Raw genomic sequence first — 13486 nt, 5'->3', positions numbered from 1 at the left:
GCAGCAGAGTGGGCAGCAGCAGAGCGGGTAGCAGCACAGGTTGCAGCAGCACAGTGGGCAGCAGCAGAGCGGGCAGCAGCAGAGCGGGTAGCAGCAGAGCGGGTAGCAGCAGAGCGGGTAGCAGCAGAGCGGGTAGCAGCAGAGCGGGCAGCAGCAGAGCGGGTAGCAGCAGAGCGGGTAGCAGCAGAGTGGGCAGCAGCAGAGCGGGCAGCAGCAGAGCGGGCAGCAGCAGAGCGGGTATCAGCAGAGCGGGTAGCAGCACAGTGGGCAGCAGCAGAGCGGGTAGCAGCAGAGCGGGTAGCAGCAGAGTGGGCAGCAGCAGAGCGGGCAGCAGCAGAGCGGGTATCAGCAGAGCGGGTAGCAGCACAGTGGGCAGCAGCAGAGCGGGTAGCAGCAGTGCGGGTAGCAGCAGAGCGGGTAGCAGCACAGTGGGTAGCAGCACAGTGGGCAGCAGCAGAGCGGGTAGCAGCAGAGCGAGTAGCAGCAGAGTGTGCAGCAGCAGAGCGGGTAGCAGCAGAGCGAGTAGCAGCAGAGCGTGTAGCAGCAGAGCGGGCAGCAGCACAGTGGGTAGCAGCACAGTGGGCAGCAGCAGAGCGGGTAGCAGCAGAGCGGGTAGCAGCAGAGTGTGCAGCAGCAGAGCGGGTAGCAGCAGAGCGAGTAGCAGCAGAGCGGGCAGCAGCAGATCGAGTAGCAGCAGAGCGTGTAGCAGCAGAGCGGGCAGCAGCAGAGCGGGTAGCAGCACAGTGGGTAGCAGCAGAGCGGGCAGCAGCAGAGCGGGTATCAGCAGAGCGGGTAGCAGCACAGTGGGCAGCAGCAGAGCGGGTAGCAGCAGAGCGGGTATCAGCAGAGCGGTTAGCAGCACAGTGGGCAGCAGCACCGTGGGCAGCAGCAGAGTGGGTAGCAGCACAGTGGGCAGCAGCAGAGCGGGTATCAGCAGAGCGGGTAGCAGCACAGTGGGCAGCAGCAGAGTGGGCAGCAGCAGAGCAGGTAGCAGCACAGTGGGCAGCAGCAGAGCGGGTAGCAGCACAGTGGGCAGCAGCAGAGCGGGTAGCAGCACAGTGGGCAGCAGCAGAGCGGGTAGCAGCACAGCGGGTAGCAGCAGAGCGGGTAGCAGCACAGCGGGTAGCAGCAGAGCGGGTAGCAGCAGAGCGGGTAGCAGCACAGCGGGCAGCAGCAGAGCGGGTTGCAGCAGAGCGGGTAGCAGCACAGTGGGCAGCAGCAGAGCGGGTTGCAGCAGAGCGGGTAGCAGCACAGCGGGCAGCAGCAGAGTGGGCAGCAGCAGAGCGGGTAGCAGCACAGTGGGTAGCAGCAGAGCGGGTAGCAGCACAGTGGGCAGCAGCAGAGCGGGTAGCAGCACAGTGGGCAGCAGCAGAGCGGGTAGCAGCAGAGTGGGCAGCAGCAGAGTGGGCAGCAGCAGAGCGGGTAGCAGCACAGTGGGCAGCAGCAGAGCGGGTAGCAGCAGAGCGGGTAGCAGCAGAGCGGGTAGCAGCAGAGCGGGTAGCAGCAGAGCGGGTAGCAGCAGAGCGGGTAGCAGCAGAGCGGGCATAGCACAGTGGGTAGCAGCACAGTGGGTAGCAGCACAGTGGGTAGCAGCAGAGCGGGTAGCAGCAGAGCGGGTAGCAGCAGAGCGGGTAGCAGCACAGTGGGTAGCAGCAGAGCGGGCAGCAGCAGAGCGGGTAGCAGCAGAGCGGGTAGCAGCAGAGCGGGTAGGAGCAGAGCGGGTAGCAGCACAGTGGGTAGCAGCACAGTGGGTAGCAGCACAGTGTGCAGCAGCAGAGCGGGTATCAGCAGAGCGGGTAGCAGCACAGTCGGCAGCAGCAGAGCGGGTAGCAGCAGAGCGGGTATCAGCAGAGCGGTTAGCAGCACAGTGGGCAGCAGCACCGTGGGCAGCAGCAGAGTGGGTAGCAGCACAGTGGGCAGCAGCAGAGCGGGTATCAGCAGAGCGGGTAGCAGCACAGTGGGCAGCAGCAGAGTGGGCAGCAGCAGAGCAGGTAGCAGCACAGTGGGCAGCAGCAGAGCGGGTAGCAGCACAGTGGGCAGCAGCAGAGCGGGTAGCAGCACAGTGGGCAGCAGCAGAGCGGGTAGCAGCACAGCGGGTAGCAGCAGAGCGGGTAGCAGCAGAGCGGGTAGCAGCACAGCGGGTAGCAGCAGAGCGGGTAGCAGCAGAGCGGGTAGCAGCACAGCGGGCAGCAGCAGAGCGGGTTGCAGCAGAGCGGGTAGCAGCACAGTGGGCAGCAGCAGAGCGGGTTGCAGCAGAGCGGGTAGCAGCACAGCGGGCAGCAGCAGAGTGGGCAGCAGCAGAGCGGGTAGCAGCACAGTGGGTAGCAGCAGAGCGGGTAGCAGCACAGTGGGCAGCAGCAGAGCGGGTAGCAGCACAGTGGGCAGCAGCAGAGCGGGTAGCAGCACAGTGGGCAGCAGCAGAGCGGGTAGCAGCAGAGCGGGTAGCAGCAGAGCGGGTAGCAGCAGAGCGGGTAGCAGCAGAGCGGGTAGCAGCACAGTGGGTAGCAGCACAGTGGGTAGCAGCACAGTGGGCAGCAGCAGAGCGGGTAGCAGCAGAGCGGGTAGCAGCAGAGCGGGTAGCAGCACAGTGGGTAGCAGCACAGTGGGCAGCAGCAGAGCGGGTAGCAGCAGAGCGGGCAGCAGCATAGTGGGCAGCAGCAGAGCGGGTAGCAGCACAGTGTGCAGCAGCAGAGCGGGCAGCAGCAGAGCGGGCAGCAGTAGAGCAGGCAGCAGAGGAACAGCCAGCAGAGGACCGGATTGCGGAGGACTGGGCTGCAGAGGGGCTGCTGGCAGGTGCACAGGCTGGAGGTCGGCCGCCCATCAAGCCGAGGAGCTGCCAAGGAGGCTCCGCTTGAGGACTCGTGTGTACTGCCACCGCCTGACATTCACGGACCTTCCGGACTGGGCATGCTGTCGGAGACTCCACTTGAGCAGAGAGAGACAGTGTGCCAGATGATGGCACACCTGTCATCACGGGGGGTATGGGGGAGGACGCCCGCTCCCTGTGACCGTCAGGGTGACGGTCGCCCTGAACATCTTCACGACGCGCTCCATCCAGTTGTCGAGTGGGGATCTATTCGGGATCTCACAGACCTCGTTGCACAGAGGCCCTGTCTGCCCATGGGAACCGAGCCCACCAGGATGCCCGGGCAGCGGGGATGATAGATGGGATGCATGTTGCCCTACGGCCCACCGGCAGATAACAGGCCGCTCTACACTAACCGAAGGGGGTACCACTCCATGAACGTACAGCTGGTCTGTGACCATCAGCTGCGCATCTGATACACGTCTGTGCCCGATACCCGGGCAGTGTGCACGACCCCTTCATCCTGCACACTCGGTGATTCCTGACATGTTCGATGGGCACCCCCCCCCCCCCCCCCCCCTCTTACAGCCGAGGGGTTGGCTTCAGGGTGACAGGGGTTACCCGCTGCAACCGTGGCTGATGACACCTATCCGGTGGCCACAGACCAACGCGGAGACCCGCTACAACGATGCCCACACAGTGAGCAGGAGTGAGTTAGAGCGGTACTTTGGCCTCCTGAAGATGTGCTTCAGGTGCCTGGACCGCTCTGGAGGGGCCCTCCAGCACGATGCTAGGAGGGTCGCCCACAACGGGGTGGCCTGCTGCATCCTCCACAATATAGCCCAGAGGGGCGATAGGAGGGATAGTGGGGAGGGTGTGGGGAGCACGGTCCTGCCACAGGGCCTGCAGTGGTCTCTCCACCACCCCCTACCCCCCAACCCGGCCAGCTGGGACCAGCCCACCCATTAGACAGACACCAAGGCACGTATTAACAGTGGTAACAGGTATTTATTGTGACGAAATACAGACTGTGCCCACTCTGGTCTCGACCAGGGTCTGCACGCTCATGCCCATGGAGCACAGGGAGTGGACCATCTCTGCCTGGGAATGCACCACATCACAGTGCGGCTGTGCCACCACCCTGAGGGTTTGTGCCACATCAGCCAGTGAGTGGCCACCTCCCTCTGAGTCTGGGCCACGCCGACTAGTGTCTGCACAACGCCGACCAGCGGCTGGGCAATACCATCAATGTTCCCAGCCATGGGCTGCTGTGACTGGGCCAGGCTGAGGAACCCCGCTGCAATGTCCAGGTGGCTCTGGCACATGGCTGCCTGTGAGAGGGCAGCCCCGTCCTGGGCCTCGGCCACCGCCTGCACAGTATGCCCCAGGGCTTGGACACGCTGATCCATAGCTGACACCGTCGCCCCGAATGCCTCCGCCGCGGACGCCGCCCGTGTGGTGTTGGCTTGGGTGGCACGCATGGTCGGCAGCACCCCCTGCTCCTGCACACGGATGGACTCTGCCTGCAGGTGCTGGATGCTCGCCCACATCCCCTCTTGTAGTCCCAGGCTCTGACTGCACCTCCACTGTGGCCGGGACTGGATGTTCCAGGAGCCCGGGACCCGTCTGGGCGGCAGCTGGTTCCTGGGGCAGGCTTGTCCTCCGACCATCCGGCCCCTTGGCTGTTCCTACCTCCACCTGCTGTACCGGATGTGATGTGTGGTGCACACCAGATAGTGTCCCAGGAGCCTCCTCACTAATGTGCCCGTCCAAGGTGATGGTGTCTGAGATGGTGGAGGGTGTTGGAGACAGCTGGGGGAGAAATGCCCGTTTCTGAGGCCGCGTTAATGCCAGCGGAGGAAGTGTGGCATTTTCTGACAGGAAACCTGGAGTAACAGCTGCACCGATTCAGGCACCGTCGCCACATGGTGCTCAATTCCATGGAAAATGGTACCGGATTTCCCGGGTCCGGGATTGGCACACAGGAGGCTGACACGCTGCAGCCGCACTTAATCCGTCCTTCCCCCTACACACCGTCCCAGCCAACAAGATGGCTGGAAAGAGAGCAGCACCACGGTTCAGGGGCGCTGAGCTGGACACCCTCCTGGGCGCCATGGAGGAGAGAAGGATGACCCTGTACCCCGGCCCGGGAGGAAGGCCGCCAGGCGCCACCGTTTGACATGCGTGGGAGCAGGTGGAAGAGGCGGTCAGCGCCGTGGGCAACGTAACCCAGGTGAGCATGCAGTGCCGGAAGAAACTCCACAACCTCCTCAGGGTGGCCATGGTGAGTAGGCCGCCCTGTGCCCCTGGTACTAACCCAGCCCCCCACACACACCCACAACCTGGAAACTCCTGGGCAAGCAAGTGAGACCCCGCTGAGTTGCGGTTGCCCATGACACTGTGATGAACGGTTACTGCCTTATCATCATGTAAGGTGATGTCCCCTTTAAGACCGGGCTTGGAACCCTGGGGACTCCGCCTCTGGCTCTGCCCATCTGGGAGCCATACATAAGGCCTGCCTCATGGGCTGTGCAGCAGTCAGCTCTCGTCTCTAGCTCGAGCAGAGTTATTAGTCTAATAAAGCCTTCTTTACAGTTTAATCTCGAAGCGTCATTATTGAGGGTACCTCAATTTATTAGACTAAACTAGATTCAGGATGGACGCAGGCCTAAAACCAGAGAAGCTCAATCTGGAAGCACGAACGCCGGAGGCAAAGGAAATTTTTAAATACTGGCAGCGGTGCTTCGAGGCCTACCTGGACTCCGCAGAGACTCCCATCCTGGGGCCACGCAAGCTGCGTCTACTCCACGCCCGGGTGAGTCACAGAATCTCCGCCACTCTCGAAAAGGCGACGACTTATGATGCGGCGATTGTGTTGCTCCGCAAGCGGCTTGTCAAACCCGTCAATGAGGTGCACGCCCGGCATCTGCTCTCTACCTGCCGGCAGCGCTCGGGGGAATCGCTCGACGAGTTTGTTGAAAAACTCACCGCGCTTGCCAGGGACTGTGACCATCAGGATGTGACAGGGGAAGTCCATATGAACCTGCACATCAGGGATGCTTTCATGTCCGGCATCCGCTCGACCTACATCCGGCAGCGGCTGCTCGAAAACGGGGCAAAAGACCTCCAGGAGACGCTAATGCTCGCCTCCTCGCTGGAGGTGGCCCGACATAACTTGGGTACGTACCCCGCGGACTCTGCCAGCCCCCCCGGACTTCCTCAGACTCAACCGTATTACAGGCCTGCGCCACGCGGTGACCCGCTCACCATGGGGGCACACCGTGCTACTTCTGCGGGCAGGGCCAGCACCCACGCCCACGCTGCCCAGCCCGCTCCGCGATCGGCAGCGACTGCGGAAAGAAAGGGCACTTTGCGAGGGTCTGCCTGGCCAGACCCAGGGGCCAGAAAAACAAAGAACAGCCGGCCCGAAAATCAGGCTCTCGGGCCCGAAGGCCTCGCAATGCTGCTGAGCACCGACCCGACACGCCCTCTTCTGACGCGTCATCAGCCTTGTGCGAATCATGGGAGCAGCCATCTTGTCGGCGGCCATCTTCTCGACCCGACACGCGCAGCCGGCGGCGGCGGCCATTTTACAAGTCCGACTCGGCTGAGGACGCCGACTACCCGCGACTGGGTGCAATCACCCTCGGTCAAACTCGGCCAAAACACCTGCAGGACTCCATGATGCAGGTCCAGGTCAACGGGCACGACACTGCATGCCTCTTCGATTCCGGGAGCACGGAGAGCTTTATCCACCCTGAAACGGTAAGGCGCTGCTCCCTACGCACCGATCCCGCATCCCAAACCATAGCCCACGCATCTGGGTCCCACTCGGTACAAATCACGGGGTACTGTATTGTGGATCTGTCGATCCAGGGTGCCAAATACACCTGTTTCAAATTTTATATCCTCCCTCACCTCTGTGCCCCCCTGCTGCTCGGACTGGATTTCCAGTGCAGCCACCGAAGCCTGACACTGAAGTTCGGCGGACCCTTGCCCCCCTCACGGTGTGCTGCCTTGCGAAACTGAAAGTCGCACCCCCCTCGCTATTCGCGAACCTCACTCCTGACTGTAAGCCCGTCGCCACCAGGAGCCGGCGCTACAGTGCCCAAGATTTGGCTTTTATCAAGTCAGAGGTCCAGCGTTTACTGGGAGAGGGGGTCATCGAGGCTAGCAACAGCCCTTGGAGAGCGCAAGTGGTGGTAGTCCGGTCCGGGGAGAAGAAACGGATGGTCGTGGATTGTAGCCAGACCATAAACCGATTCATGCAGCTTGATGCGTACCCCCTTCCTCGCATCGCGAAAATGGTAAATCGGATCGCCCAATACCGAGTCTTTTCCACGGTCGACCTCAAATCTGCCTACCACCAGCTCCCCATCCGACCAAAAGACCGCCGCTATACTGCCTTCGAAACAGCCGGCCGGCTCTTCCACTTCCTCAGGGTCCCCTTTGGTGTCACAAATGGGGTCTCCGTCATTCAAAGGGCGATGGACCAAATGGTGGACCAGTACGGTTTGCGGGCTACATACCCGTACTTGGACAATGTCACCATCTGCGGCCATGATCAGCAGGACCATGACGCTAACCTCAAAAAGTTCCTCCAGACCGCCCGAGCCCTAAACCTGACCTATAACGAGGGCAAATGCGTTTTCCACACCACCCGGCTGGCCATCCTCGGCTGTGCCGTGGAAGACGGGGTCCTAGGTCCCGACCCCGACCGCATGTGCCCCCTTAAGGAACTCCCTCTCCCCCGCAGCCTCAAGGCCCTAAAACGGCGCTTGGGGCTTTTCTCCTATTACGCCCAGTGGGTCCCCAAGTATGCGGACAAAGCCCGCCCACTCCTAAAGACCACCACTTTTCCCCTCTCGGCTGAGGCTCAATTGGCCTTCAACCGCATCAAGGCTGACATCAGCAAGGCCGCCATGCACGCGGTGGACGAAACCATCCCTTTCCAGGTAGAGAGCGATGCATCAGACATCGCCCTGGCTGCTACCCTCAATCAAGGAGGCAGACTAGTAGCGTTCTTCTCCCGAACCCTCACCGCCTCCGAGGTTCGACACTCTGCAGTCGAAAAGGAGGCACAAGCCATTGTGGAGGCTGTACGGCGCTGGAGACACTACCTAGCCGGTAGGAGGTTTACCCTCGTCACCGACCAACGGTCGGTTGCCTATATGTTTGATAACACGCAACGGGGCAAAATAAAAAACAATAACATTTTGAGATGGAGGATCGAACTCTCCACCTACTCGTACGATGTCAAATATTGTCCAGGGGAGCTCAACGAGCCCCCAGATGCCCTGTCCCGCGGCACATGCGCCAACGTGCAGGAGGACCGCCTGGAAGCCATCCTCAATGACCTCTGCCACCCGGGGGTTACCCGGCTCATCCATTTCATCAAGTCCCGCAACCTACCTTACTCAACCAAGGAGGTCAAGGCCATGGTCAGGGCCTGCCAAGTCTGTGCGGAGTGCAAACCGCACTTCTATCGGCCAGACAAGGTTCGGCTCGTGAAGGCCTCGGGCCCCTTTGAGCAACTGAGCGTGGACTTCAAGGGGCCCCTCCCGTCCACCAACCGTTATGCCTATTTCCTCACCGTGATCGATGAGTTCCCCCGTTTCCCATTCGCCATTCCCTGCACCGACATGACCTCAGCCACGGTGATTAAGGCACTGCACCCTGTTCGGTTTCCCTGCTTATATCCACAGCGACCGGGGTACATCGTTCATGAGCGATGAACTGCGTCAGTATCTGCTCAGCAAAGGCATCGCCTCGAGCAGACGACCAGTTATAACCCGCGGGGAAACGGGCAGGTGGCGAGGGAGAACGCGACCGTGTGGAAGGCTGTCCTTCTGGCCCTGCGGTCGAGAAATCTCCCAACCACCCGCTGGCAGGAGGTCCTACCCGATGCCCTACACTCCATTAGGTCACTCCTCTGCACGGCCCCTCCGGGGTCTCGCTTCCACCTTGGCTGATGGCTCCGGGACCTGTTGTTCTCCGGAGGCACGCGAGGAGCCATAAAACGGACCCCCGAGTTAAAAAGGTCCGACTTCTCCACGCCAACCCCAGTTACGCCTACGTGGAGTACTCCGACGGCAGGCAAGATACGGTTTCCCTCCGGGATCTGGCGCCCGCTGGATCCTCCACCACAGACGCCCCTTCTCGCGCCGCTCCCCTGCAGGACCCGTCGCCCCCTACAACACACCCCCTTACGGCCCTATCACCCGTTGGTGAGCCCCTACCGTGCCCCCCCTTGCGGCGCTTTACACACCCCGCCGGCGCCGGCACCGCTACCCCCGGTCCTGCCTAGTTTACCTGCCCCGACCCGGACCGAAGCTCCGACTGCTGTGCTCCTGGATGTGTCCTCAACCGGGACGTCCGTGCCCGCCGCACCACCCCCCGAATTGAGGAAGTCGAGGAGGACGATCTGGCCACCGAGACGGATGGACCTATGATGGCACTTCACCCCCGCCGGACTCTTTTTTTTAACCAGGGGATGAATGTGATGAACGGTTACTGCCTTATCATCATGTAAGGTGATGTCCCCTTTAAGACCGGGCTTGGAACCCTGGGGACTCCGCCTCTGGCTCCGCCCATCTGGGAGCCATACATAAAGGGCTGCCTCATGGTCTGTGTAGCAGTCAGCTCTCGTCTCTAGCTCTAGCATAGTTATTAGTCTAATAAAGCCTTCTTTACAGTTTAATCTCTAAGCGTCATTATTGAGGGTACCTCAGACGCATATGTCGAGACCCCCCCCAACCCCACCCCCCACATCCCACACCCCCTCAACTCGGCACCCCCCCCCCCCCCCCCCCCCCGCCCCCCCCCCCCCCCCCCCCCCCCCAGCCTGCTGTCTAATCATACATATTGCCTTGTGTCTTCCAGCCTCGCAAAATCACCTCCCGGAAACAAATGCTTTAATACTCTAATTCCCCACTTCTCCCATCCCCGAAACCTCCCACTTCCCTGGCTCAAACCTATGATTTCCCCCTAATCGGCATCTCTCTGGACCCCGCCCACAATGCAAAGCGCTGCCTTAATTGCCTCCAAGTCTTCAGCGTTGACACCACCACCGCTCTCCCAGAGTACTTAGCCATTGGGAGCGGCACTGTTGCCAACACCCTCAGCCCTGACCTCTTGTGCAGACTCTCCTCCATTCTCACCCACTGGGAATCCACCCCCCGACCCAGCTCCTCACCTTCTCAGCATTCGCTGAAATAACACAGTGAATGCTGTAGTATTCGGGGAAGGCGGCAGGGCCGGATGGGTTCACAGTGGAGTATTATAAGAAATACTTATTCTTATAATAGATAATAATACAATAAATTGGGAAGGTCCAACATCTTGTCTATTAACCTTTGCCGTTCCACCCTCTCCTCCTTATCCACCTTCGCCTTAAATGATATCACCTGCCCCTCACCACTGCCTTCAGAGCCTCCCATACCACCGCCTGTGATACCTCCCCTGGGCAGTTATAACCCACGTATTCCTTAATTACCCTCCCAATCTTCTCACAAAAACCTCGGTCCCCCAGCAACCCCACCTCCAATCTCCACCCTGGCCTCTGCACTGCCCCTTCTCCAAAACCATGTCCACCCATGATCCGAAATTGCTATTGCCGAATACTCCAACCCCTTGACTCCAGCGCCTTCTCTACTACCAAAAAAAAAATCCATCCTCAAATAGACCTTATTGATCGAGGAGAAAAAACAATACTCCAGCTCCCCCGGGTGCCAGAGCCTCCAAGGGTCCACTCCTCCCATTTCCACCATTAGTCCAGCCAACGCCAAGAACGGGACAAGCGATCGCGGTCGTGACCCAAATCTTTACACTCAACCTAACCTTTAACATTTTTTTATAGTACCCAGTTCTTTTTTTCCAATCAGGCGACAATTTAGTGTGGCCAATCCACCTAACCGGCACATCTTTGGGCTGTGGGGGTGAAACCCACGCAGACACGGGGAGAATGTGCAAACTCCCCATGGACAGTGACCCAGGGCCCAGGGATTCGAACCTGGGTCTTCAGCGCCAACTGCAGCAGTGCTAACCATTGTGCCAAATGCCGCCAACCCGGCCCATCCTAAGCCTCACCTGATCCTTCGCACTCAAATGGGTCTCCTGCAGCATCACCACATCGGCCTTCAAACATTTCAGATGCGCAAGCATCCTCGACCTCTTCACTGGCCCTTCCAGCCCCTCATGTTTCACGTAATTAATCTAACCGGCATTCTCTCTGCTCGCCCCCACCTTCCTATCTTCATCATCATAACTCCGGCCCTGCCCTCTGGATCTGACCTGCCCACATCCATTGTTACCATCGAACACCCCCGCCAGAATCCCCCCATCCACTTCCTCTCAAAAACACCTCACCCAGTATCGCTCACCCCCTTTCACACCTCCTAGGCCCATTGAAACCTGCTCACCAGTCTCCAATGTCCGCAGCTCCTCCCCCCACCGCATCTCCGTTCATTAGCTAACTTAAGCTTGCTAGTGTGGAGGCCCCTGCCAGGCTCTGGTAAAACACTAGAAAAAAACATACGCCCTTCAACCCAACATGTCCCGTGCAAACATACAAATCCCAGAAAGAAATACGTTGCTGCAAAAAACAAAAAACCATATAACAGCATGAAGTAAAAATATGAAACAGAACTACATATACCACTCTTCCAACTCCCCTTCCCACGGTCCATGACCAGTCCTTAGTCCCTTTCTTCGCTTCTGCCCCAAACCTTCCGCCTTCGCAAACGCCTCCGCCGCCTCCACCGTCTCAAAGTAAAAGTCTCTGGAGTTGTAGGTCACCCTCAACTTGGCTGGGTACACTACGCCGAACCGCACCCCGCTGTTACACAGTGTCGTCTTCACTCGACCGAAGGCTGCCCACCTCCTCGCCAGCTCCACAGTTAAGTCCTGGTAGACACGTATACCAGTCCCAGCCCACTGCACTGCCCGCTTCTGCTTTGCCCAACTCAGGACCTTCTCCTTCATGTGGTACCTGGGGAAGCAAATAAACACTGCTCTTGGCAGCTCATTCGCCTTCCGTTTAGGCCTCTAACGAGCGATGAGCCCAATCCAGTTCATACTGAGACGGATCCTCTCCCTCCCCCACCAACTCCGCAAACACCTTGACAAAGTACTCAGTCGGCCTTGGGCCCTTCACCCCCTCGGGCAGGCCCACAATCCTCAAATTTTGCCGCCTCAATCTATTTTCCAGATCCTCCAATTTAGCTTGCAGACCATTGTTGGCCTGGACCACCCCCCTCTCCCATCAAGGTGATCTGATCGCTGTGCTGTGACATGGCTTCCTCCATTCTCTTAATTTTCTCACCCTGCTCCCACATCTCGGCCAATGCCTTTAACACCGCCATCTTCACCGGAGCATTTGCCCCCTCCACCAACACCTTCATCTCCTTCCTCATCGCCTCCAGGTGCTTTGCGAACTGCTTCTCCATTTACAAAGCCACCACCTTGGTCATCTTTCCTGCCTAAGCAGTGCGGCCCCACCCAGCGACCCAGCCTCCACCGTCTTGCCAGCTCCCAGGCTGGCCCTTTCACTCTACGGCGATCCCTCCCTTCTTCACTGCGGTTTTCTACTGACTTTTCGACATTATCCACCTTCCATTGGCCTTCCTGCACTTGATCATCAAAAAATTGCCCCTGGGACTCGGCATTAAACTCCAAAAAAACAATCCCTGAGCAGGAGCCATCGAACGTGCGACTTCTGTCCTACATGCCGCCACCGGAAGCCTGGTGCGGGATTTAGCGTGCAAGAAGTTGCCTGAATTCCCTCAGGTATGTACGCTTTTGGAGAAAATGTTGCTCCCGGATGAAGGGAGGGGTGGCAGGATTGGGGATACACATGAGTGGTTGGGAGAGCAGGGGAAGACAGCAGTGAAAAGAATCAAGCAGAAGTGGGAGGAGGAGTCGGGGAGATAAGATGGAGGCTTTGGTGTGAGGTAATGCAGTGAGTGAACACAGCCTGCTCCTGCGCAAGAATGAGTTTGATACAATTCAAGGTGGTGCACAAGGTCCACCTGACTGGGGGTCGGATGAGAGGGTTTTTTCCGGGGTAGCAGATAGGTGTGAGAAGTGTGGGAGGGGGCTGGCGAATCCTGCTTGTATGTTCTGGGGGTGTGAGGAGTTGGAGAACTTTTGGGAGACGGTCTTCAGAACCCCATAAAATGATTGTAGGGGTTGAGGTGAAGCCTATAGTGGCAATTTATGGGATGTCGGAGGTGCCGGAGGGGAAGAGGGCCGATGCGGTGGCCTTGGCCTCTTTGATCGCCAGGCGGAAAGTGATTCTGATTTGGAGGTCGGCCACGCCGCTGGGGGTCGTGACAAATTGTGATACTTGTACAAGCTTTCCACTTTGGAGAAAATCCAATTTTCCCTGAGGGGGTCAGAGGGGGTTTTTGAGGTACAGTGGAGGCCATTCATGGCTATATTTGAGGAGCTGCTTGTCAAGGGAGGGAGGGAGGAGTAAATGGGTAAAATGCATAAACTGTACACTCTGTTATATGTTAAGGTTTGTTACTTATGTTGAACATGTTTTGGAATAAAATATCTTTAAAAGGTATTTTGTACTCTAACTCCCATTTAACTAGTGTTTTATACAGGTCTTCTTACTCTACCCCGGACCGAGTGCACGATCAATTCCAGTCCCACAGTCCCCGCAGTCACAACACA

This window comes from Scyliorhinus torazame, chromosome 16 (genome assembly GCF_047496885.1).
Source record: "Scyliorhinus torazame isolate Kashiwa2021f chromosome 16, sScyTor2.1, whole genome shotgun sequence".
NCBI classification, from domain to species: domain Eukaryota; kingdom Metazoa; phylum Chordata; class Chondrichthyes; order Carcharhiniformes; family Scyliorhinidae; genus Scyliorhinus; species Scyliorhinus torazame.
This window is presented reverse-complemented; position numbering follows the sequence as displayed.